The sequence below is a fragment of the Euprymna scolopes genome, chromosome 18 (assembly GCF_053919585.1).
Source record: "Euprymna scolopes isolate OS-2025 chromosome 18, ASM5391958v1, whole genome shotgun sequence".
NCBI lineage: Eukaryota > Metazoa > Mollusca > Cephalopoda > Sepiida > Sepiolidae > Euprymna > Euprymna scolopes.
The window spans coordinates 77,788,667-77,815,741 of record NC_136499.1 but is presented as its reverse complement, the minus strand read 5'-3'; positions in this window follow the sequence as shown (position 1 = coordinate 77,815,741).

The window sequence follows — 27,075 nt, the reverse complement described above, 5'->3', positions numbered from 1 at the left end:
ATTATTATTAAGTAATATTTGATTATTAAATTACCAATAAATAATATTTGATTTATAAATTTTAAATAAGCAATATTTGATTAATAAAGTATTAATAAGAAATATATACATTTATAAATTATTAATAAGTAATATTTGATTAATAAATTATTAAGTAATATTTGATTAATCAATTATAAATAAGCAATATTTGATCAATAAATTATTAATAAGCAATATTTGATTAATAAATTATTAATAAGCAATATTTGATTAATAAATTACCAATAAGTAATTATGGATTAATAAGTTACTAATAAGTAATAATTGATTAATAAATTACTAATAAGTAATAGTTCATTAATAAATTTCCAATAAGTAATATATGATTAATAAATTACCAGTAAATAATAGTTGATTAATAAACTACTAATAAATGATATTTGATTAATAAACTACTATTAAATAATATTTTGTTAAGTGTTGAGACATTATGTTGAACAGAGATGGCGGTGAAGAAGCAGTACGGTACGACCCTGAGTGTAATTGCCAGTAACAAAGATGGCGGCGAACAGATTGAATCCAAAATTCGAGAATTTTTATTGTAACTTTAGAAGCTTTTCATTGGTTGCTCCTCATGACTTGTGGTTAACAAAACGATCTTCGAAATCATTGGTCTCATACCCCCCCCCATCAAGAGTCAAAAACATTTCCCACACTCCCTTTTTTGATATAATGGAAAAATCCTTTCGGATTCAATTTTGGTTTGACTTGAGAAAAGGAAAGAAAAATAAATAAATAAAAATAAACAAATAAATGAACAAATAAAAATAAATCAATAAAATAAATGTTTTTTTTTTGTTTTGGAGGAATTTGCCTTTATTCTCATTGGTCAAAAAGAATTATTAATATATTAGTATAATGTGTGTTAGAAGAAGCCATTTTTTTGTTTTTGTAAATCACATTAAGTTTTTTTTATGCATATAAAATAAACAATTTTCAAATATATATATAAACATACAAATAGAATCCTATTGAAAAACATATTAACATATATGCAAAAGAATCCACAAATATACAATTTTTTATACATAGAAAAATAAACACTTTTCACATATATAAGCATACAAATAGAATCCTACTCAAATACATATAAACATATATGCACAAAAATTCACAAAGATATATTTTTAAAAAATTCTTAACAAAAACTGGAAACATCATGTTAGATATTAGTTGGTTAATTTGGTTAGTAAGATAGAAATTGTCGCAGTTTAACGTCGTGCCTGGGGAAATTTACATTTTATTTATTTATTTATTTATTTTTTATTTATTTATTTATTTATTTTTTTTTTTTTTGCTGTGATTTCGACTGTTCATGCTTCTCTTTTTGGGTTTCTGAAAAGAGATTTATTCATAATAAGATTCCAAAAAGTTCGACTATAAAATGTTTTAATTTTACTCTTTTTATATGTTTAGTGAAAATGTCAGCTATATTATTCTCAGACGTAACAAAACTAAGAGTAATAGATTTTTTACTTATTTCATCCGTTATGAAATGATATCTGATATCAATATGCTTCGACCTTTGATGAATCATAGAATTATTTGCTAATAAGATACTGTACTGGTTGTCACAATAAATTAATATAGGTTTTTTTATTTAGATCTGGTTTTAAAATAGATTTTAGAAGGGTGTTCAGAAAAATTGCCTCCTGCGCAGAATGGGTGAGGGCCACAGATTCTGCTTCACAAGTAGAAAGGGCAACAATTTGTTGCTTTTTAGTTTGCCAAGAGATCATAGGTCCAGTCTTTGATAGTCTAAAACAATACCCCGTTATACTTTTTCTATCTGCAGAGTTACCCCAATCTGAATCTGAAAATCCTTCTAAATTTAGAGGATATGTAGACTTTTTAAATATTAAAGATTGTTCCTTCGTTCCTTTTAGATAACGAAGGATTTGTTTTGCACGATTAAGGTCCTTAATTGTCGGTCTCGATAAGTTTTTAGATAAATTTGTTGCAGTGTAACATATATCAGGCCTAGTTGCGGTCATCAAATAGATGAGGCTTCCAATCATTTCTCTGTATAATCGATCGTCTATTGATTTTGTTTCGGTCTCTATATTTTTATTTATGTCCATTTCGACAGGAGTTGTATGCGGTTTGCAATCTTGCATTCTGAACTTGAGCAGAATTTTTTAAATGTATCGTGATTGGTTCATAGTTATAGTTTCATTTTCACAGGTAAATTTTATACCGAGGAACCATGACAGTCGTCCTAGATCGGTCATTTTAAAGTTTTTATTTAATTTATTTTTAACATCTTTTTAAGTGTTGTCACAGTTTGGGGCGAGTAATATCTCGTCAACCCAAAAAACTAAAATCAACAATTACCTATATTTTAGGTATACATGCACGCGTCTACGGGTCATTGCTTGAATTCCTGTTCTATTAAATAATTATGGAGTGTTAAATTCTAATTGTGAGCACTTTGTCTTTGTCCATATAACGATTTATTCATTTTCCACACGCAATTTTTATTTTTCATTTTAAATCCCTCTGGAGGGTAAATATACATTTCACAGTGAATCGCAGCATTTAAATAAGCATTTTTTACATCCATTTGATGTATTTTTAAATTGTATTGAGCGGCAAGTTGTAATAAAATTCTAATTGTCATTAAATTTGTCGTTGGTGAAAATGTTGCAAAATATTCCACTCCAGAAATCTGTGAGAAAACTTTTGCAACAAACCTTGCTTTAAAAGTTTCACTGCCAGAAACTGTGATTTTTTGGAAAAAAAACCCAGAGTGAAGAAATTTATTTTTATGTGTTGGTTTTGCCACAATTTCGTATGTGTTATTTTCAGATAAAGCTTTCAATTCGGATATCATAGCTTTTTTCCATTCTTGGTGATTTTCTGAATTAATCGCCTCATAACTTTCCGATACGCTTTTCAACAAGTAACAGTAATCCACTGCATAGTCTTGTATCTTTTCAATTTTTAAGAAGTCTGGCCTTTTTCGCTCCCTTATTGGGTATCGACGTGTCTGATTAATATTTTCGTCAGTAGTTCTACTGTAATTGTCGTCATTATTAATATTTTCATTGTGATCGATTAAGATGCTAGGTAATATTTCTTCACGTTTTTCATTCACTGGATCGCCATTTTTTTAAATTTAATGTATCATTGATTTTTACACATCTAACCCTTTTAATGGCATTTTGGGCTGGAAAGTAGATGTGTGACTGTTTTTATCGTAACCTATGAAAATACGTTTTTCACTTTTAGTATTTAGTTTACTGTTATTTTCTATAAATGCAAAACAATCAGAACCAAATATATGCATTCGGTTCATTTTGGATTTTACACCAAAAAACGCTTCATACAGTGTTTTGCCTAATCTTCTATTGAACGATCTATTTCTGATATATGCTGCTGCCATTAAAGCGTACGTCCATAAACTATGCGCTAATTTCGATTCGATAAGTAGGCATCTTGTCATCTCAAAAAGGGTTCGTCATGCCCTTTCAGCGGTGCCATTTTGGAAGTGGAAATACGGCACAGATTTCTTGCGTTTAATACGGTGGTTAATTAATAGAAGTTCAAATCTTTACTAGTAAATTCAGTCCCATTGTCTGAGCGAATACATTTTACTGAACTGTACGGGGCAATATCAGCTAACTATTTCTTAGTGGCGAGGATAGTGTCGGATTTATTTTTTAGAAAATAAACTATAATTAAACCGGAAAAATCATCAATAAATTTCAAAACGTACCTTAGATTATTTTTCTCCATCGAGCTGATCGGACCTGCCATGTCACAGTGCACAGGGGAGAGAATTTTCATGGCCTTTTTTCTGGCGTTTTGCTTATATATTTAGTCATTTTCCCCTGTGCACACAAATAACAATTTGGGAGATCGTCTGAAGGTATTATTTTCATGCCTTCGACTACATTTGGTAATTTTTTAATATCAGCTGTATTGCAATGTCCTAGAATTTTATGCCAGGTTTCCAAGTCGTGACAGGCAGTTTTTGAGGGAACCATACTTTTTAAATAATCTAGTCGGCCATTTTCTTTAATGTCAAATACAGTTTAATTAGGATATATCAATTTTGACTTGTTTGGGCCAAACTTTATATTCGCGCCTTGTTTAATGGCAGCCTGCATAGAAAATATGTCTTGCTTAAATGTAGGTATGAACTGAGCATTTTTAGAATACAGTACAGATTTCGCCTTTATATTTTTAGGGATATTTTAGCATCGCCTCTTTTTAAGACTATATCATTTATTTGACTACTGTCGGCAAGTTTGACAAAATGACTTTGTGGATTCAAGTTTGAATCAAAATTAATCAAATCAGATTCCTTGGTGATAACGTGCGCTGTAGCACCACAGTCTACAAGGAGATTTTTTACCGTTTGTGGCATTGTCAAAGTTACATGTGAATAGAAATGTATGTTTTTCCTCAAAGTTCTCAACGTTTTTATGGAGTCCACTTTAGAGCGTTTATATCGACATTGGAAACTTTTGTGGTTGGGTCGTCCACAATTATAGCAGATAATCTTATTCTTTTTCTTGGGAAAATTACTTTTGGGGAAAACGTTGCAGTGAGGTGCGTAATTTGGTGGTGTCTGCTTTCGAGAAGCATTTTTGAACTTCATAATATTGCTGGAGTTATTATTGTTCACGAGCATCCGATTAGTCTCTTTGTAACTGCGCAATGCTACTTTAAATTCACTGAAATTTATGGGTTTGTCTTTTTGCGTTATAACAAATGTAAATGGTTTAAAATCGGCTGGAAGTCCCTTGAGGGTCATTGATATCAACAAGCTATCGCTTATTATTTCACCTGAGAGTTTTAATGCATTGGCGGTTGTTTCTGCCCTTATAACATAGTCAGTAATCGTTTCATCCTCGTTACGTTTCAGAGAGTTAGTTCTGTATATAGCGATATAATTTTCGATTTTCCTTTTGATAATGTTCTCCTTCCATCATCAATGCTTTCCTTCCATCATCCAATGCGTCTCTTATAATCAGAGGCAGACTTCTATCGTCTAAGCATTGAATCAGTTCCACAAAAACAGTTGCGTTCTTTTCGAGAAATTTGGCGTCGTTAGGATTCTCTGTTGGAGATTATATCACTTTGTGTAGTTTCCAAATCCTTAGATATCCCAGAAATTTTACCTGCCAAAATTCGAATTTAGATTCCGAACCATCAAAGAAAAGATGATGGCTGGGCTCATAACCTGTTAAGTGTTGAGGCATTATGTTGAACAGAAATGGCGGTGAAGAAACAGTGTAGTACGATCCTGAGTGTAATTGTAACAAATATGGTGGGGAAGAAGCAGTGCAGTTCAGATTAGATCCGGAGTGTAATTGCCAGTAACAAAGATTGGCGGCGAACTGATTGAATCCAAAATTTGAGAATTTTTATAGTAACTTTAGAAGCTTTTCATTGGTTGAGCACCATGACTTGTGGTTATAAAAACGATCGTCAAAATAATTGGTCTCATAACCCCCCCTCCGGTGTCCAAAACATTTCACATATTTGATTAATAAATAACCAATAAGTAATATTTGATTAATAAATTACCAATAAGTAATATTTGATTAATAAATTCTTAATAAGTAATATTTGATTAATAAATTCTTAATAAGTAATATTTGATTAATAAATTCTTAATAAGTAATATTTGATTAATAAATTCTTAATAAGTAATATTTGATTAATAAATTATTAATAAGTAATATTTGATTAATAAATTATTAATAAGTAATATTTGATTAATAAATTCTTAATAAGTAACATTTGATTAATAAATTCTTAATAAGTAACATTTGATTAATAAATTCTTAATAAGTAACATTTCATTAATAAATTCTTAATAAGTAACATTTGATTAATAAATTCTTAATAAGTAATATTTGATTAATAATTTCTTAATAAGTAACATTTCATTAATAAATTATTAATAAGTAATATTTGATTAATAAATTCTTAATAAGTAACATTTGATTAATAAATTATTAATAAGTAACATTTGATTAATAAATTCTTAATAAGTAACATTTGATTAATAAGTTATTAATAAGTAACATTTGATTAATAAGTTATTAATAAGTAACATTTGATTAATAAATTCTTAATAAGTAATATTTGATTAATAAATTCTTAATAAGTAACATTTGATTAATAAATTCTTAATAAGTAATATTTGATTAATGAATTCTTAATAAGTAATATTTGATTAATGAATTATTAATAAGTAATATTTGATTAATGAATTATTAATAAGTAATATTTGATTAATGAATTATTAATAAGTAATATTTGATTAATGAATTATTAATAAGTAATATTTGATTAATGAATTATTAATAAGTAATATTTGATTAATAAATTCTTAATAAGTAATATTTGATTAATAAATTCTTAATAAGTAATATTTGATTAATGAATTATTAATAAGTAATATTTGATTAATAAATTCTTAATAAGTAATATTTGATTAAAAGAGAATCGTATTAAAATTCATCAATTTCTTTGAAGATTTTCTCATGAATATTGTATGAAGTTAATATTCCTTTAAGAAAAAGCATTCTAAAAAGATTTTAGAAATATTTTTATGAATGCAATATTAAGACACTTATTCTTAGATTTTTGTTTGATGTAAATTGTTCCATATTTTTGTAGTAACTATTCCAAAACTTGTATGAGGAACTTCTTCTCTTTAATCTAATCTAAAACAGTCGTGATCCAATGACACGACTGTTTCAGTTTTATACTTTGATTTTGAATAATGGAAATTGTTCGAGTACATGAATAAGCATCGTTGAATTTTTACCGTAGATATGAATAAGCATGATAAAAGAGCAACTAGTGCAGAACATTAATGATACAATTCCACCATTTCTTAATGGAATTGTTGGCATGGTTTAAGAAAGATGGTCAAAGATATCGATGTGGTAATTTTAATCCAAGCAGTTTGCTCTCATGAGATTCTTGGCACATTTTCTCCTGCTTTCTTCTATAGCCACTCTGTGACAGTGTTTATTTCATAGTGTCATTTCAAAAGCTATGCAAAACATCTGTGAATTCATACATTTTAAAACATTGTCCAAATGCAATTAAAAAAGCTAACTCTTAAACATAATTTGCTGCCAAGTAGTATACATTGTTAACGTACTAACTTGAAACACAAGGTATCTGTTATTAGAGACATGGTTATAAATGAAAATGGGTAAACGAAATGAAGCTACTGAAGCATTTTGACAATATGTTTAGAAGAATGATATCGAGGCATTAAATGACTAATCCTGATATTTCAATAAAAAATATTTCCTTATTTCTATAATTTTATTAAATGTTACCGCTTGAAATAAGGAAGGATACATTAAATCAATTATGAAATTACTTAAAAGTATTTACTTTTTTTCACAATGTTAATATACGAAACAGTTGGAGAAAAAGCAATCTTCCTTTAATAGCATTCTCACTCCAAGAAAAAAAAAACAATTCGGATGAATTTTTCATCGTCATCGTCATTGTCATCATCATCATCATCATCATCATCATCATCATCATCATTTACTCAGTAAGAGTTTTTATACTAGTCATTACCAGTGATCGCTTACAGATAGTTTCCCCTGGAGTCTAAGTGACACTAAGTATCTCCAAATGTCCAGTACGATTTGTATCTTTTTGATAATTATTGCAACTATTTGTTAATTTCTTGCTGATAAATAACCAATATTTTCTTTCTGGGATTTTAGTGGCAAAAAACTTCCTCATGATTCTAGTACTCTCCATGACCTTCCAATTAAAGTCTTTTCCTCCTCGATCTTTCCAGCTTCTCGGGCATCATGGTAATTTCTGTGTGGAATGGATAATTCAGGGTACTTTTGTCATTACTAACCAGCAGATCTTTACGATCTTACGTAATTGTACGAGTATGATACCAATCCAATGTTTGTACCACAATTGTACAAGTATGATACCAATCCAATGTTTGTACCACAACTGTATGAGTATGATACCAATCCACTGTTTGTACCACAATTGTACGAGTATGATACCAATCCAATGTTTGTACCACAATTGTACAAGTATGATACCAATCCAATGTTTGTACCACAATTGTACGAGTATGATACCAATCCAATGTTTGTACCACAATTGTACAAGTATGATACCAATCCAATGTTTGTACCACAATTGTATGAGTATGATACCAATCCAATGTTTGTACCACAATTGTACGAGTATGATACCAATCCAATGTTTGTACCACAATTGTACAAGTATGATACCAATCCACTGTTTGTACCACAATTGTACAAGTATGATACCAATCCAATGTTTGTACCACAATTGTACAAGTATGATACCAATCCAATGTTTGTACCACAATTGTATGAGTATGATACCAATCCAATGTTTGTACCACAATTGTACGAGTATGATACCAATCCAATGTTTGTACCACAATTGTACAAGTATGATACCAATCCACTGTTTGTACCACAATTGTACAAGTATGATACCAATCCAATGTTTGTACCACAATTGTACAAGTATGATACCAATCCAATGTTTGTACCACAATTGTATGAGTATGATACCAATCCAATGTTTGTACCACAATTGTACGAGTATGATACCAATCCAATGTTTGTACCACAATTGTACGAGTATGATACCAATACAATGTTTGTACCACAATTGTACGAGTATGATACCAATCCAATGTTTGTACCACAATTGTACGAGTATGATACCAATCCAATGTTTGTACCACAATTGTACGAGTATGATACCAATCCAATGTTTGTACCACAATTGTATGAGTGATACCAATCCTCTCTTGGATTCCAATTTGTTCTAGTGTATTTAAAGGTTTTCCGAAACTATTCCTACAATTTTGCAATATTTTTCTTCATATTCCAAAATCTCATCAAATCACTGGCAAGTTCCATGCATTTACATATTTTTTTTATCATTCACTTTTACCCTCCGAACTACTTTTTTCAATACTGACTCCAAATTGTGTTTATAGAATTTGTTTAAAGTGATGTTTGCACAGTTTCAGTAGACTCTTCAAAATCGAATCGTCAGTTTCTGTACTTCTTTAGAGATACCTTAATGCATTTACTTTTGATGTAGTTTTGTAGTTTTACATGGTAAGTAGTTATCTTAGCAATGTCTAAAATATACAACCCTAAAGAACAAGAAAAAGATCATATTCCATAACGAAAAAAAATCAGGACAGGAAGCGTCTAAGTAATATGATTTATAAATGTTAAAAATATGGTTATCGTAATGGTAAATAATCAGTTGAATGAAAAGGGTATTACAGAAAATTCAAACTCAAAACTAATATAAATTCAAACATAGAAGATAACAAAATGGTAATAGATAAAAGAAAATGATCAGAGAAATGATTAGATGAATTACAAACTTTTGACTGTAGTAAATGTGTTCTGGTGCTTCTTAAATAAAATATATGACTATTTCAGAATCTCATTGACTAAATTTCTGTTTGTTCTCTTTAACGAGTAGTGTGTGCTTAAGGGTATGTGGTTGTTTTAAGACCAGCACCTGCCATGTTTAATAATAGAAGAGATGCTTTCCAGAAGGAGTATCACCTTAATTTAATTTGATTTATCAGTGTAGAATTAACATATGGTAAATACCAATATTTTTTAGCCAATCGCACGAGCAGAAACAAATGCCTCAGAATCGCATCTTAAAAATGATCACATTTTTAACCATTTTTTAAAATGGCTCATACAAAACCAGACAAAATTATAAAAATAACAAGTCATGTCTACAATTATGCTTGCAAGCCAACACTGCCTTTTGTAGCGAAAACGAATTTTAGGAAGTTGATCGTTTCAGATAAAAATAATTTCAAGGCAATGAGCACCAGTAATTACAAAGCAATTGGCCAAAAAAATGGAGCGACTATATTCTGCTTCTAAAAACCTCTACCAGCGAGTCGCTGGTGAAAGGGAAAAACTACTATCATTGCTTTATATAGACAGCATGCATATTCACACACTGGCAAAATTATGCAAACATGTATAGACACACTACTTTAACAGAATCATTTCTGTTAACTCCTCTACAAATGGAAAAAAAACTTTTCAAACTTACACACTCAAACAATTCCTACAGTCATACCCTTTAAATTTTATAACTTTGTAAATATCTAAACATATTTCGTTTCATGGATTCTGTTTTTTCTTTCCTTTTTTTTTTCAGCACAAAATCCTTTTAATATAATTTGCTCATATGAGGCATGCTACTCAAACACACGAAAAGACGTTCAGTCATCTTATTTATATCAAGGTTGATGCTTCATAACCTTTTACTATTTTCTGAGTGAGTTTCAAGTTCTAGTTACAATTCATTAACAAAGTATTGCTACAGTGATTATACAACATATAATGTAGACACATTAATCAGATTAGCATTCATTTGTTTATTTGACGTATCTGTTTGTTCTAAATATACTTGATATAAGCTACTGTAACCCCTTTCCCATAGAAGAGACGTCGCGAGCCTGTCTCTGCTTAATCGCTAGTTTCATGGCAAGTGCCAGAGTGGTCCCCCCTTGCCAAACTTTCACAAACAAAAATCACTCGACTAGCTACAATCACTATATATGATTTCCCTAATTTCTATCTCTACCTAAATATAAACGCAGATTCCATAAACAAAAGGCTTGTTTCCCAGAACTGCCCGCCTGCTTTCCGGTTGAATACAACATGGTAGCCTTCAAATCCAATGTAAACAAGTTCTTGTTAAGCCGTCCCCATAAACAATCAAATTCTATTCAATATACACCATTAACGATTACTATACTACCACCTTACATTCATTAACCCTAATCCTCGAGTGGCCTTCAGGCCTTGATAAGTGGTGACTCCCAAGTAAACAAAAAGACAAAGTAAAAAACATAAAAGGACATACTATTCATCGTGTAAATGAATATTCATTTTGATGCATATAATATAGAAATGCTTTTTAAACATTTGTAAACCTGAGAATGTCATTTGCGTTATCACTTTAAAAAAGACAAGTGTTCAAGCACTGTGTTCAGTGTTTTATTTTTGTTTTACTTTATTTTCATTTTTGTTGTTGTTCTTGCCACTACATTCATACTGAATATCGCAGCAATGCTTTTATTTTTCATTTCAAGCAAAAGAAAAATTTAAATAAAAAATATTTGCAAACTTTTAAAACTTGAAAAGGTCAAATGTATTGTTCAAGTTTACAAATAACACATATCCTTTTTCATCTACAAAATAAGTTACTTCTTTGATATTTTAACTTAAGAACCGAGTAAACATCACTGAGAAGACAGAAAATAATATATTTATAAGTGATATTACAGGATAAAATATAGAATTTATTACCAATCATGTTATACAAAATTTGAGCTATTGAGCTACCTATTTTATAAAGTGTGTAAATCTATTAAAGTCTAAGTATGGAAAATGAAAAAATAATTGATGTGATTTTTATTTTTTAAATTTTAATTTTATGTATCAAAAGTGAGTTTGTAAAATTAACCCCCGATTTTGCATGCATATGCCCATTATTACCATAGCCATCGATATGTGCTTTTTGGAGAAATATGATGGAAAATATATCTTAAATTCTGCATATAGCAATAATTTGCATAAATTGAAAAAAAAAGTCTGAAATTTTAAAAATATCTTCAAATCATAAGAATGAGATTTAACATGAATTTTAAACTTAAAACTTATACTAAAATTGATAAAGCCGCATTTATTTAAAATAAAAAAAATGTCAAAGTAGAAATAAATATTTTCTTTAAAATTTACGAAAATAATTTCCTTTAAATATGAATGCTCTAAGTAGAAATTAAATATCCCCTTTAAAATTTTAAAGCAATATTTGCATAGAAAGCACGAGCAGAGGAACCAGATGTTTCCCGGGATTTAATAAGGATCAACGAATGTTCAATACTTCACATTCTTTTATTGTCATCAAAGTCGGTGCAATTGTCTATTTTCAATCTAGTTGATTCATTCACTGCTCTAGTCAGGGACCCACCACAGTGTGCCAGGAGAAAGCTTCACATCTCTCCCCACAGTAACAGTCCATAATACATTGTAGTCTATATTACACTGTAGAGAACCTACTCTTGATTTTATAAATTACTTTCACATAATGGTTTAAATTAAAGTTTCAAATTCAAAAGTCAAATATCATGGTTTAATTGTGCTCTAAACAGGAACATTCATTTTGAATGCGCCCAGTCATGTCATAAAGTACATTTGTGTAAGATTACAAAAAATATGTCCAGCCGTTTCAGAATCCATAGGGAACGAACTCATGCACATAGTATTTTAAGAATCAGTCCAGGATGGAAAATGGTCCTGTTTTGCCTGTCTAACAACTTAAATAAGCAAAATGTAGCAAAATGTGCTTCTTAAAATCCAACGTCTGGTTGACGCCCTGGGAGATAGCAATAAGTTTAAAATGTGGAATTGCTCTGTGCTTTAAAATAATGTGTGACTTTTAATATATTTTAAATTGCTTAAAGAGAATGCCAGCCATTTTTATGACAACATGTTGGATAATTTCACTGTTATAATTTAGAAATGTATAAATATAGCATCTTTCAATATTAGATCTTTTGTTTCATATATCTGCAGCTTTCTACAGAGTTTCCTCTGGTCGATGTTAGTTTTAAAATAGAAAAATCTAATTTATGTGTCCATTTGATTAAAATTCAAATTCTAATGACATACCATTTCAGATATGATATATGTAATTATGAAATATTGATTAATCCAGTTACAAGTCCTGTATAATATTAATCCAACAAGAAAGTATGTAGAATCGTTAGATTTTATTTTTTATTAAAATTAATAATTAATCTAAGTTTCAGCTATAAAAGAATTATGTGGAACATTATTCAGCATACATAAACTATTGTAGAAATGAATGATAAGTTTCATTCTAACATTTAATAACAGCTTTATTGATAATCTTCGTTAGTAGGTTTGTATAGAGAAAGGGTAGGATTAGTACGAGTTCCTGCATGGAGATGTTGATTAAAGATTATAAAGGCTTGTTGAAAGAGAAAGAGTTCATTTATGTGTGTGTCTAAGTCAGTAGTAGAAACGTGCCTCTATGTGTATGGATGGGCATAAAAGGTTAGAGACTGAGCTGTAAGAAGATAAGAGTTCATTTATGTACTGTATTCGGTTGTCATGTTGGATTATTTGTATTCCGTCCTAATTTGAGCTCTGAGCTCGAAGGCCAGGGTGGATTGTGTGGCATCTCAGAAGAGAAGTTAGGGACAAATCCGTGCCACATGGAGATGTCTTCAGTCCAAGGTCTGGGAAGAAAGGAGAAAGAATTATCGTGTGTTTAATATTTTATAAACTCAATCGCGTGACTGAGCACTGCCTTTTGATTGGACAACCCAGCAAGGAAGTATATTCAAAATCTGAAGCCGCGAGAATTGTCTCCTGTTGATGTTCCCTACAATCCTGTCTGCTACATTACATAACAAATTAAAGTCGTTTATGTAATTTCAAATATTTTGAGGTAATAATAATATCACTTTAATGAATAGGATATCAAATATTTTAAATAATGCCATAATTGCCTGTTGATAAAAAATTATGAAAAAATTGCAGTTTAAAAACATTATAACTTAATCATGTTTAAATAACGTAATCAACCTGATTTTTCTTTCTGTTTGAAACATATAAAAGACACTTGTAAATAAAATGTTTATTTATGTTAAAGATGTGAAAAAAAATGTCAAAATAATATTTTATTCAAATGACGTGAATGAGTACATATTTGAATTTTATATGAATGAGTTAATCTATCTCTGAAGTTATTTCTGAAATCAAGACTGGAATAGGTAAAACATTAGCAGAGCAAAATGAAAAAAAAAAAGGTTTTAAGGAAATAAACAAATACCAAAACAAAACCGATAACGATGGAATAGCAGAATAATATATTAATGTATTTTTTGTTATATCAAAATACAGGAATTTTTCTGTTCCTATGTAGATGAAATGATGACAATAAGATATGGAACACACTTTTAGAATATCGTATCTTGCATTACTAATTTATCAGCTTGAAAAATTCTATAATGCTGACTTTAATGTATGGTAGCACATAGCCATAATGATTTTAAGTCTTCATCTAACGTTTATTTTCAATCTATATTTTAATTTTTTCAAGTTAATTAATATAAAATTTGGACTAATAAGTAATTATTGTTTTTTTTTTTAAATAATTAACAGTTAGCCTTTTAAAAACATTTTGTAAGTCATATCTGCTAAGGCTTGGAAATGTGCAAAATTATTACTGTATTCCAAAAATGACGTTTACGACCCACTGATTATCATGAATGTGAATAAATAATTTATTCTTGTGTAATGCATAACGTTCATAACACATGTTATGTGAGAGCAACAATCTGATTTCTCTTTTGCAATATTAAGTAAAAAATATCTAACCGAATTAAATAGTAAAATCGTTATTCTGATTGAAAATGTACATTTTTAGAATACATAGCTAAAATGAACGAGGAAGCATGTTTTTGTGTTTTCGCTTATAAATATATTCCACTTAATATAATAAGGCATATCATACTTTACGTTATATATGAGAAGCTTTTTGCTTAATTCTTCAGTTGATCACATGAAATCAACTATGAAGCAAGTAGTCTAGAATTCTGAAAATATTTTTCAGTTCAGTGTGAAATTAGAATAAAATAGACAGAACTTAACTCTGCTAACAGTTCACAAAGACAAAGATTATCGATTTTACTGAAATAGAATTTTCAAGTCTTGCAAATTTAACAATCGCCAGTGACACACCAATTATAATCTTCTTCTTCTTTGCCATTGGTTGAAGAAGGCAATTGGTACATTTACCTCATTTTGCTTGGTTTTATACTCATTGCTTTGACTATGTTTTTAGTTTCTATTCATTTCTTTTCAACCTCATCTTCTATTTATTTCTCCTAAAAGAACACAATGACATTTTCTTGACACCCACCCCTTTGACCATAGATTGTAACCAGTCATTCTTGTTCATGACACTGCCTCAGTAAAGAAGAAAGTGATACAGAAAACGAAATTGATAACACAAACAGCCAGTATTTCAGATCTTTACATCCAAAGAAGGAGCAATTAGAAGAGAAGGTTTTGGGGAGGAGTTAAATGTTTCCTGTATTATTTGCTTTTAACAGAATTAAATTGATTACGAGCTTCTCTGTATGCAACACGGCTATTATCGTAATCCTAGAGTTTAGTACAATTACTGATTTGTGTCGAGAGTTAAATTACCACTTAGTTGCCTGCTGGGTCAAAGACAGACTTGGTTAACAGGAATCAAATTGCTGAACCCTCTTTAATCATAGCAATGATAATGTCACCCAAACAAGTTTTGCAGAATGGGAGTTCCCTTTGTTTTCACTAGGATAAAGTTAACATTGTTTTTGTATTAGCATTAAAGTAGCATTTTGATCATTGTATATTTTAATATATTCCACTTTTATTTCTTTTGATACTCAGTGAAATAACTTGTTGATAACCAATGAGTTTATCAGAATTGAGACAATAGCAAGACATAAGTATTGCAGCACTGATACTTGTAACTGTGCACATTTTTCATCTGTAGTTACATCTTTTAGATGAAGCAATTGAGTGACAATAATGTAAATAGAGAATAATGAAAGCAGTAGTGGGAAGAAGTGAATTAGCAGATATAGTTTCTCAAAAAATGTATTATAATTACCTGTTTTATGACGTTTGAAATGCCTTGGTGCGCGTTATCAGCACTTTCTGGACAGAAAAACTAATAACATGCAACAAATATGAGTTTATTAACATTTCTATGAAAATAGTATTTATTGCATTTGAATATACAATTGACCCAGGTAAGGTGAATTTATAAGTATTAATAAATACTCAGAAAGTAATGTTCTGTTACATAGTTCTATACAAATAATAAAATCGCATTTTTAGAGAAATCTTTAATTTACTCGTTCAGTCGAAGTCACTCTCATATACTTGTCCAAGATTGCTAGATTGGCCTTTTCAAAGCTAAATGTAGCGATGTTGGCCGTTTTAAAGCTAAATTCACCGTTTTTAGCCTTTTTAAAGCATATTGGTTTTCAAAAAATTGTATTTGACCTTTTTCAAAGCATAACTGACCAAGGAAGGAACAAACAGAATATTACATAGATTGTAAAATAACAAATTAAAACATAGACTAATTTCTTTATAAGCGTTTGATTATATTTGTTATATATTAATATTCATAAATATATTTTGATATCACCGATATTAATTGCTACTAAATATTTTGCATTTAAAGCAGTAACATCGCCTGCTTGCAATTAACATTAGCACCACAAATCCGTTGTTGTTTATGCCAATTAAAACAGGTGTATCAACACTTAATTAATAAGAATAGGTTGGCTAAATAGCTAATAGCTTGCATTTCATACTTACGCTCTGTGTTCTGAGCATAACTGCATAATGTTTTGAGATTAAGGGATGTCAATGATAAATCACAAACAACCAAACAGGTTTATAACAGAGTGTTTCTTCTTTTTTATTTTGTTTGAACTGATTAATTTTAAAATCTATTCTTTGTACAACAAAAATAACCAGTTTGAAATTAAGATTTTATTTATGAATAACCAGTTTGCAATGAAAGTTTTATTTTATTAAAACGTATCTCTTTGTTTTGGGAGAAAAATCAAAAAGGGTAAAAATATTCTATTTAGTGAATTTAGATAATGACATATAAAGAGGTTGACACTTGAGATTTTACTAATAACCTTGCATTCAACCTGAGTAAGTTGAAATATACTTTTTATAAAGCGTAATTTAACTTCTAGTTTAATACCTGTGTATAAAAGATGGTGTCAGTTCATAATGGATCTAATTAAAATATAATAAAAACATATACTACAGATAAGAATAAAAAGTACAAAAGTATAAGGCGCAGGTAAAAAAAATCATTATCATTGTCATCATCATAAATATCATTGGTTTAATATCTGATTAAAAATGTTAAATATAAAAGATATCGAACAGGTAAAACTATAAATAAAGGGGATATATCATTGGTAAAACTTATACCTAAAAATGCATGAAACACGAATAAAAATGACAAAACTAATTTATGTAGTACATCAAAAATATATATGAACTACTAATTACGTATAATTAAAATTATTCAGAGATACTGGTAGTTTATTGCAGAAATGGTTGATATAACATTAGGTTATATATAAGATGATTAAAGAGTGATTTTCCTAATTATCCTGAACTCTTTTTTGCCACTACTAGCAACATAGAGGTGGAATTGGAATTGTGCAATTATGGTTTCACTAAAGACTCCCATGCTGACATAAATAGAGGGTTGTCGATTGTCTCTTGGGTGTGAACGAAGACTTTTTTAATGTGTGTTTTTTTTACTATTCATTTAAATGCATATTTTTAGTTTAAAAATATGTATTGAATAAAAGCATATAAACATGAATATATGGAGGTTGTCGAGTCATAAATGAATGAAAAAGAATTTCAAATAAAAAATATTATTCATAAAAATATCTACAAAATATACTTATGTAATATATTTCAATATAATAGCCATAAAAAAACAACAACAAAATAAAACAAGCGAATGATTCTAGTTTTTGATATACTTCTATCTTCAAGCATAAAATCCAACTCATAAGATTGAATAAATCTTCAAAATGAAACGCCATAAAATATAGACACATCGGCATCAAATACTCCTCTCAAAGACACTTTCAAGAGACTTTTCTCATTAATTTTTTAAAAGTATATTTTCGTTTTATCTTAAAAGTAAAGATTCTTAAGTTTGATTAGAAAATGAAATTCAGCAATTTTACTAAAAAATATTCAATTTTATGTTTCTCTATCAAATGACATGATTTCAAGTTTAACCATTTTCTGTAAGCCTCTCTTTATTTATAAACGTAGCTACGTTTTTTATTAAAGCTTTTTGTTATGCGGGTATAGTTTCAACAAAATGCATTAAGAGAGAATAAGAAATAGAATTGATATATTATTAATATATAAAGCCTGAAAACCTCTCGTAACTACGCATATACACATATACGCAAAATATATATGAATTCTCAAATATATTTAGGTCTTAACATTCAGATGCTTATTAAAATAAAACATGTTTACATATATTATTCAACTGGAATTCATTGAGATGAATATTATTTATTAATTTTACTTATTGCGGACTATTATCCTCATCTTTTTATTAGTTGTTTCATGACGTTCCGGCCAACTATTTCTCTGGCCTTCGTCAGGTGGTAACCGCGATGGATAGAAACTCTGAATCTCCTGACTGCATTCACTGCAATTACTGCCTTCCAACTACTGAAGACGGAGGAATAGTTGGCCGAAATTTTGTAAAACAACTAATAAAAAGATGAGGAAAATTTTCCGCAATAAATAAAATTAATGTTTACATATATCTAAAACTAGAATCTTCTACTGATGTGTGTGTGCATATATATATATATATATATATATATATATATATATATATATATATATATACTAGACTAGACTACCCGTGACCCGTTTGGTCAGTATGTTATATTAACTATGGAATTAATGTATGAGCATGACACTTGTAACGTAAAGAAAATAGTTTTTTTTGTGACATAACAGAAACATTTCTATGGAAGTATATTAAAATGAAAAAAGTATATAGATTTCTATGAGTCGTTCTGTTTATTATTATTTATTAAAAAAAAAACTTATAGCCATTGAATTATAAGTAGTTTGCCATACTTATAGGTAAATGTGCACTGAACAGATACCGTAATACTTAAAGTTAAATTTAAATTTTGATATATCTTTAATTTAAACGTGAAAAAAACAATTGGAATGCTGAAAACTTATGCAGTAAAACAATACATTTTATTGTCGCGTTGATTATTTATTTGTCACGCAAATTAAAAAAAACATATTTTCAGTGTTATTTATTCATGTTGGTAGTGTAGAAGAAAATGTATGAATGTTTTTTAAAAAAAGGTGTACTAAAAATGTAGAATAAATTAAACAAAAAAGAAAGGCGGTGAGTAAGTCGCCATTGTAAAGTGCTCTTATGGTTGTTACCGGGTTAAAGTAGATTTATTTGTGAGAAAATTGCGTTAAAATAACTTAAATGTAATACAGAAATGAATGATGTAAAAAAAATGCAGAAAGTTTAACAATTTAAACGCGAAAATAAAACAATTGGGACGCTGAAAACATACACAGTAAAACAATGTTTTATTGTCACGTTGATTATGTACGCATGCGCAACCGGAAGTCGTAAACTGGATGTTGGGTTACAAAACTCGTTACAAGGTCTTTTGAGTTTTATAATTATATATATATATATATATATATATATATATATATATATATATATAATGGACTCTCCCGTCGATTTCGACATATGAGTTTCCTCTACAACAACTAAGTTGCTCGGAAATCCACACAGATGATTTGTTTATAGTGGTGAAGGCTTTGTGTAGAACCATCCACACTTTTTGATATTATTGCTAACCTTCGTCAGTGCAGATGACTGCCACAGAAAAGAGTATGCAGTAGACCGCAGGTTTTTATATCAGAGTTTCCTTCTGCTAGATGCATGTCTTAACAAATACTGAGGTGCATCTCTCTCAGTGAATTAATGCACCTCCAGATACCAACATGGAAATTTCTACGACTCGGCGCGGTACATACAGCGCCTTCCCTTCCCCAATGGTCACCCATCTGGAACTGACCAGGCTCAACTTTGGTGATCTGGTGAGAACAGGTGTGTTAATGTGATTGTGTGGTGTGTGTGTGTATATATATATATATATATATATATATATATATATATATATATATATATATATATATATATATATATATATATATAATTTAAAGGAGATTAGAACAATAGTCTAAAGAGCTGAGTGTATTTTAATGTAACAGTGAAATTACTAGTTTAATTAAAATACAGGAAATAGAAAGTGCTCGTTGTAATTTAGATATATAATAAGCTCGATAGTTAAATGTCCTAGAGCTAATTCAATATTAAGTAATGTGATTGATAATTTAAAATTTAAAAATTAAATTTTAATTAAATTAAAAATCCGTTTCATAAGAAGGAACAACAACAAAATCAATTATCTGTACGATCGTTTCGGAAAACAATGCTTTTTATTGTGGTATACATCAAGTTATGTACAATAATTATATATAGTTTTTTGATAAGCAAGGTCTCCTCATCAGCAAATTTTGAAGGGTTTTTATTGAATTTAAAAGACACCATAAATAAACCTAGCATTAAAAGTAAGGCAGATGAATCTTTTAATTTTTCGTTTTTTGAAATCAGGAACTGTGGTTAAAATAGTCATTTAGATGTTTGCTATAGCTTTTTATCTTATTGAATGTGTTACATATATATATATATATATATATATATATATATATATATATATATATATAATATAAAGCTGAATGTCTGTGTGTGTCTGGTCACGAATAGGCTCCTATATGGTGGACTATTTTAAAAACTGATTACATATAATCATATATGTATCGAGACACAGGAATGAGTATGTTTGATCTGGCAGATCAGTGGTTTATTAAAATTGTGGGGTCTGCGTTCACGCCTGGTCCACAAAGTCTAGAAATAAAAAAATTAAAAATTAAAAAAAACGTTTAGAAGTGTTTTTGATATAGATGTATATAAGAATACTTTGTTTTAACCTAAATGGGGATGGTATAATAAAATTGTGGGGTCTGCGTTCGCGCCTGGCCTCCATAGAATGGAAATAGGCACAAACTTTAATAAAGACTTTTCATATCTATCTGTGTAAATATACTTTGATAATTATGTTTCTGTTTGAAGAAATATAGTATCATAAAATTATGGGGAGTTCGTTCGCAGCTGACCTCCATCGAATGGAAATATATGACAAAGTTTAACAAGGTTTTTTAATATAGATCCACAGAATATTGTGATAAGTGTTTCAGTGTGAACAGGTATGGTATAATAAATTATGGGGTTTATCTATTTAATTTTTACTTTCATCATATTTTGCTTTGGTTTTAATACACCCAAATTCGAAGCTATCTCTTTACAACCCTTCCTTTTCATAACCTATCATACTTTCATAAATCAGAGTCCATTTTCTGTAGGCTGTTTTTGAACCCAGTCAACGACGGGTACTTTTTCTAGTATATATATATATATATATATATATATATATATATATATATATATATATATATATATATATATATATATAAGGATAATATAATATAATAATAATATATATTTTAAGGACTCGTATAAACCAACATGTTCCTTCTAAAATTAGACAGGGTAGAGTAGGATCTATGAATCTCCCTTGCTCTACAACTTTGGACTCTGCTATTGGCCAACATTTGGTTGATAATCCATGTTGTGCCAATCAGTATAAAATAGAGTGGTTTGAGGTACTGCATAGAGCGGACTCCAAAAATCATTTAAGAATTTTGGAATCTGTCTCTATTGCCTTTCGTAAACCATCTTTATGCCGGCAGAAGGATACGGTGAAGGCGTTGAATCTCTTCGGGGAAATTTGATAACCCTTTTTTTTTTTTTGTCCTTCCCTCGCGGTGCCATTTTAAACGCTTTTTTCTCTTCACCAATTAAATTTACTTTTAATCGTCTTTCTGGCACTTTTAGTACTCGTTTACTCGTTCCCCCCTGTCTTCTTTTAGCTCTATCTATCACGTATTTAATAATTTTCGCTTTATCTGAATTAAATGAGTGATTAGATAAAGCGAAAATTATTAAATACGTGATAGATAGAGCTAAAAGAAGACTTTTAGAATCAGCACTAATATTGAATACTAATACTATTACGCAAAGAAAAGGCTTCTACCATTTAACCCCTAGCATAGGGAAAATAATAATCAAAGAACAAAATATCAAAACAGATCCTGGCTAAACCGTTTTTCCTTAAATATTTCAACAAAATGAATAAGTTTACAGAAGAAAAAAAAAAAAAAAGAAAGAAAAAAAAATGTACATATTTATTTTAACGCATTTTTAAAAGTGTATATATAGACATCGAACAACCCAACCTTCCCATACGCACACATATGTTTGTCCTTCTCGACATGGGTAGGATTCAAGAACTATCTTTTTCGTACGATCTATGACTTTTTCTTTTCTTACATTTTTATTTTTTATTTCAATTATCCTGAAGATGTCCTCTGAAATAAGGACGAAACGTTGATTTTTTAATAATTTCATTCGGTTTTTCTATTTTTCTCAAAACATAACGTCAACCACCGCTGGTATTTTTTCATTCCTTATACATATATATATATATATATATATATATATATATATATATATATATATATATATATATATATATATATATACTGGATATGTTCTTTATTTCATATAAATAGAAATATGAAGTTAGAATATTGCTTTATTATCCAAAATATATGATTTTAGACACTTGCAATAAAGTGATACACACTTAAAATTACCAGAAAATAGAAAAATTAGAATAATTTTCAAATTATTTGTTCAAATTCCACGAAAATCAGGGAAATAATACATCTTGTTATGCTCTTCCAGTGTCATACCAAATTTCACTTTTCTGCATTTCATAGCAATTCAAATATTAAAAGAAAATTGATCTGCAATAATGCGATACACAGGGTTTATTTATATCTATAGATTGCATTAATATCATTTAAACTCAATTGCAACTACTCTCCCAGTCTTTTTGGATTCATGTAATCATGCCCATATTCTTTTTTATAAATACCTGCCTGTCGGTTTATCTGTCTATTTACAGATAGACAGACAGGCAAGTATTTATTTCACTATTTCTTTCAATGGAAACTATTTATATTTTAAGTGTGTCGAACACTTCTCCAGAACCCACTGGTATGCACATGATTTGCATTATTTGTATTATTCTAATTATTATTTGCATGTGTAATGTTATATCAACACTGTTATTTCAACAATGTTATATCAACACTGTTATTTCAACAATGTTATATCAACACTGTTATTTCAACAATATTTTATCAACACTGTTATTTCAACAATGTTTTATCAACACTGTTATTTCAACAATGTTTTATCAACACTGTTATTTCAACAATGTTTTATCAGCACTGTTATTTCAACAATGTTTTATCAGCACTGTTATTTCAACAATGTTATATCAACACTGTTATTTCAACAATGTTATATCAACACTGTTATTTCAACAATATTTTATCAACACTGTTATTTCAACAATGTTTTATCAACACTGTTATTTCAACAATATTTTATCAACACTGTTATTTCAACAATGTTTTATCAGCACTGTTATTTCAACAATGTTTTATCAACACTGTTATTTCAACAATGTTATATCAACACTGTTATTTCAACAATATTTCATCAACACTGTTATTTCAACAATATTTTATCAACACTGTTATTTCAACAATGTTTTATCAGCACTGTTATTTCAACAATGTTTTATCAGCACTGTTATTTCAACAATGTTATTTCAACATTTTGGCCAATGTAAAGTTCTACTTTTTTCTTATTAAACTCTAGAATATGTTCCAAATTTCAAATGGAACGCTTTATTGAATCTGCTAGGGTAACTTGCTTTTGTCTCACCAACTATGACTGGGTAAAAGTTTCAAGTAATTTTATTCTTAATATCGCCCGTACTGAGAATTGAATCTTAAACATTCCCAAACCCGTTGCTTGGAACTGATTATAACTTAGCTCTTATAACCATTGCACTACAGGTCTTATGGGGGGGGGGTGACATAAAGATTCCCAAGTTGATAAAGATAACTACAACAATCAAATTAGGAGATATGCATGCACGCATATATACATTTATAATTTAGAGAAACCTGTTTAATACACACAGAAAACGCTTGAGATGAAGAATATAGTAAATTAAATTTGTAGATGGCTAAAATGAGCGAGCGAAACTGTGATGATAAAATAGCAAATAATAGAAGTATAAGAATTTAGTGTCACACATGAGTTCTTGCTCATAAACTAAATTACCATCTGAAGAGTCAAAACAATCTTGACTATCATAAAGTATCCATTCTCTATATGCGTGTAAAACAACTATGAACCAATGTAGACTCGAAAAGTAATTTAGATGTTGCTGCTGATATCTGGTGGAATGCCAGAAGGCAAATTTCAGGACATTTAACTGTTCCGATTTAAGTGGTAAAGACTTAATTGAGTTAACTTTCTCGTCCCACCCTTGACATATTCTGTGCTGAAAAATATATTCGTATCTGGGGAGTTTAGCAGTCAAAATAACACAGTGAATTATTATTCATTCTTATCCAAAGTGCATTGTTCCTCGAACGAGTGCCACTCAAATAACCTTTACTATAAAGGCGTACATGAAGTCTTCAAATAACATGTAGGTGACACATAAAAAAGCCATTTTGCAAGTAAGCTATTGCCAAAAAGGTATTCTAGTACTATTAATTCCCCAGAATGATAATATGTAATTTAATATGCACCGCATTTACCCGAATATATCTCTAATCAGAACAGATGCTCTTCTGTGTAATGGTTCATTTCTATTTCTGGTATGTCCATTAAATTCATTTTGCATGGAGCATTTTCTCGCTTGTGCATTTGACTAAATCTATATCAGTTCACATTTACGACCATATGTTTCCAATGTATTGTTAGGCATTCGTTTCATAAGATTCTTTAAAGCTTTCTTTTAGTGCATAGATTTTCACTTGACACTTATTACGACTCACAATACTTGTATCAACACGGCTATTAATAAATACATTCAGATATTGATTGAAAAGGAGAACAATCTATTTGATGAGTTGAGAGCATATTTTCACAAATGAAAAAAGGACTTGATAAAATACAGTAAAATTAAACATAATGTTAATTATAAAATGATTAATTATAGACGTAATTAAGTTTTGATTTCTCATAAGCGTTGAAATCCTTGCTTTGCTTGCATTATTGTAAATTAAATAAGTAAGCTATTCTTGTTTATAGTTATATACCCCGGAAAATATTCTGAAAATAAATCTAATATTAACCGACTCTGGAAAATGCACATCTTTGACGATTTATAAGGAAAATACAGGACACCGTGATAAGATATTGCAATGACAAGCTTTGTATGTAAAGGATTACCTATATGATTACACATTCGCACACACACCATTGCATTAACGGAAGGAATTATCATAAGTAATGCTGATAGAAAAAAGTGAGATAGTTTTGCTGAGTCATCTTAATTAAAACAAGTAAATACAAATATAATTTCGAATAAACACATGAGCAATAAAGTTTCGTTGAATTGTTTAGGTTCAATTTCGATTTTACTAAAACTTTAATGCATATTACAATTTTAAAATGTGAATAAAATACTAATGTATGGATATATGTATATATATAGTTATCTATACATCGATGCAGTTGAGTTTTTTCTCTCTCTAATATTAATATTAAAAGCCCTCTGTTTCTATTAAAAAAAATATTTAAAATAACTTATAAATATATTCAGACATTGATATGCAAGCAACTACAGGAAGGTCAACTAATTGGAATATTTAAAAAAAAAAAAAAAAACGAGCGTTAATTAATTAGTTATTCATTTTTTATAGTTCCTTATTGGCTAATTGTTTTCATATCACTATTAGCTAAATTCTATTTTTGTATAGTTTCTCCATTCTGCATAATTACATAGAATTTAAGATGAAAACGTGTATATATATATATATATATATATATATATATATAATGTTAAAAGTCCATGTATGCTTCTAGAATAGTGATATAGTGATTTAAAGTATGAGTTTTTTTTTTGAAGCATGAAAATGATGTTACTTTTCGTATATAATATTTTATTTTTATATTTCAAGCGGTCCTCCGCTGTTGATTAAAAAACAATTTTCATTTCGATACTTTTTTTGTGACCAAGAGCAGAGGACTGCTTGAAATATAAAATAAAATATTAAATACAAATAGTGACATCGTTTTCATGCTTCAAAAAACCCTCATAACCTTTAAATCATTACATATACATATCTATACTCCTATAAATTCGTGTTTCTTTTACGTGTATTGATATTCATATTAAAACCACTCTTTTCTATCAGTATTCATTTGCTTTCTCATCAAATCAAAATGTGACACGAGGTCGTTTTAAGGTGGGGTTAAACCAGCTCCCCGAAAAAAAAGGGAAAAGGGGCACTCTTGTTGGGTCCAAAAATAATAATTGTCCCAGTATAGAGGGTTTCCCCTCCATTGACTGGGACAAATTACCTTAAGTGCAGCATCTGCAGAACAGATACTACACTTTGATCCTGGCCCGAAGGCCAAGGACAACAGGGTATTTATTTGCTCCCCAACTGAGCAAATTAGGCACAAGGCCGATTTTTAATGTGAGGAGTGAAGAGAAATGGGAACCAACTCCCCGGGGAGTAGGGGAGCTGGATAGTGACAATTGGTATGAAGAGTTGCCCCTACATTGACCAAGGTCTTATATGTGGGAGGATTTATTTGCTTCCCCACTGAGCAAATTAGGCACAAGGCCGTTTTTTTAATGTGGAGAGAGAGGGGGGAAAGGGGAGCAGCTCCCGAGAGGTGGGAAATGGGGGCTGGATAGTAATTGTTGGTCTGTCTTTGCTTGCAATATTTGCCGGAACAGATACTACATTTTAAGAACAACAGGGTGTTTATTTGCTCCCCCACTGAGCAAATTAGGCACAAAGCCAATTTTTAATGTGAGGAGTGAAGGGAGGGGAAAGGGAAAAAGGGAACCAGCTCCCGAGAGGTGGGAAATGGGAGCTGGTTAAAGGTCAGGCATGTGGGGTTGCCCCCACAGCTGGTCTTTGCTTGCAGTATCTGCCGGAATAGATACTACACTTTGATCCTGGCCCGAAGGCCAAGAACAACAGAAAAAAGGCAACCTCTTTCTGTTTATTTAATGCATTT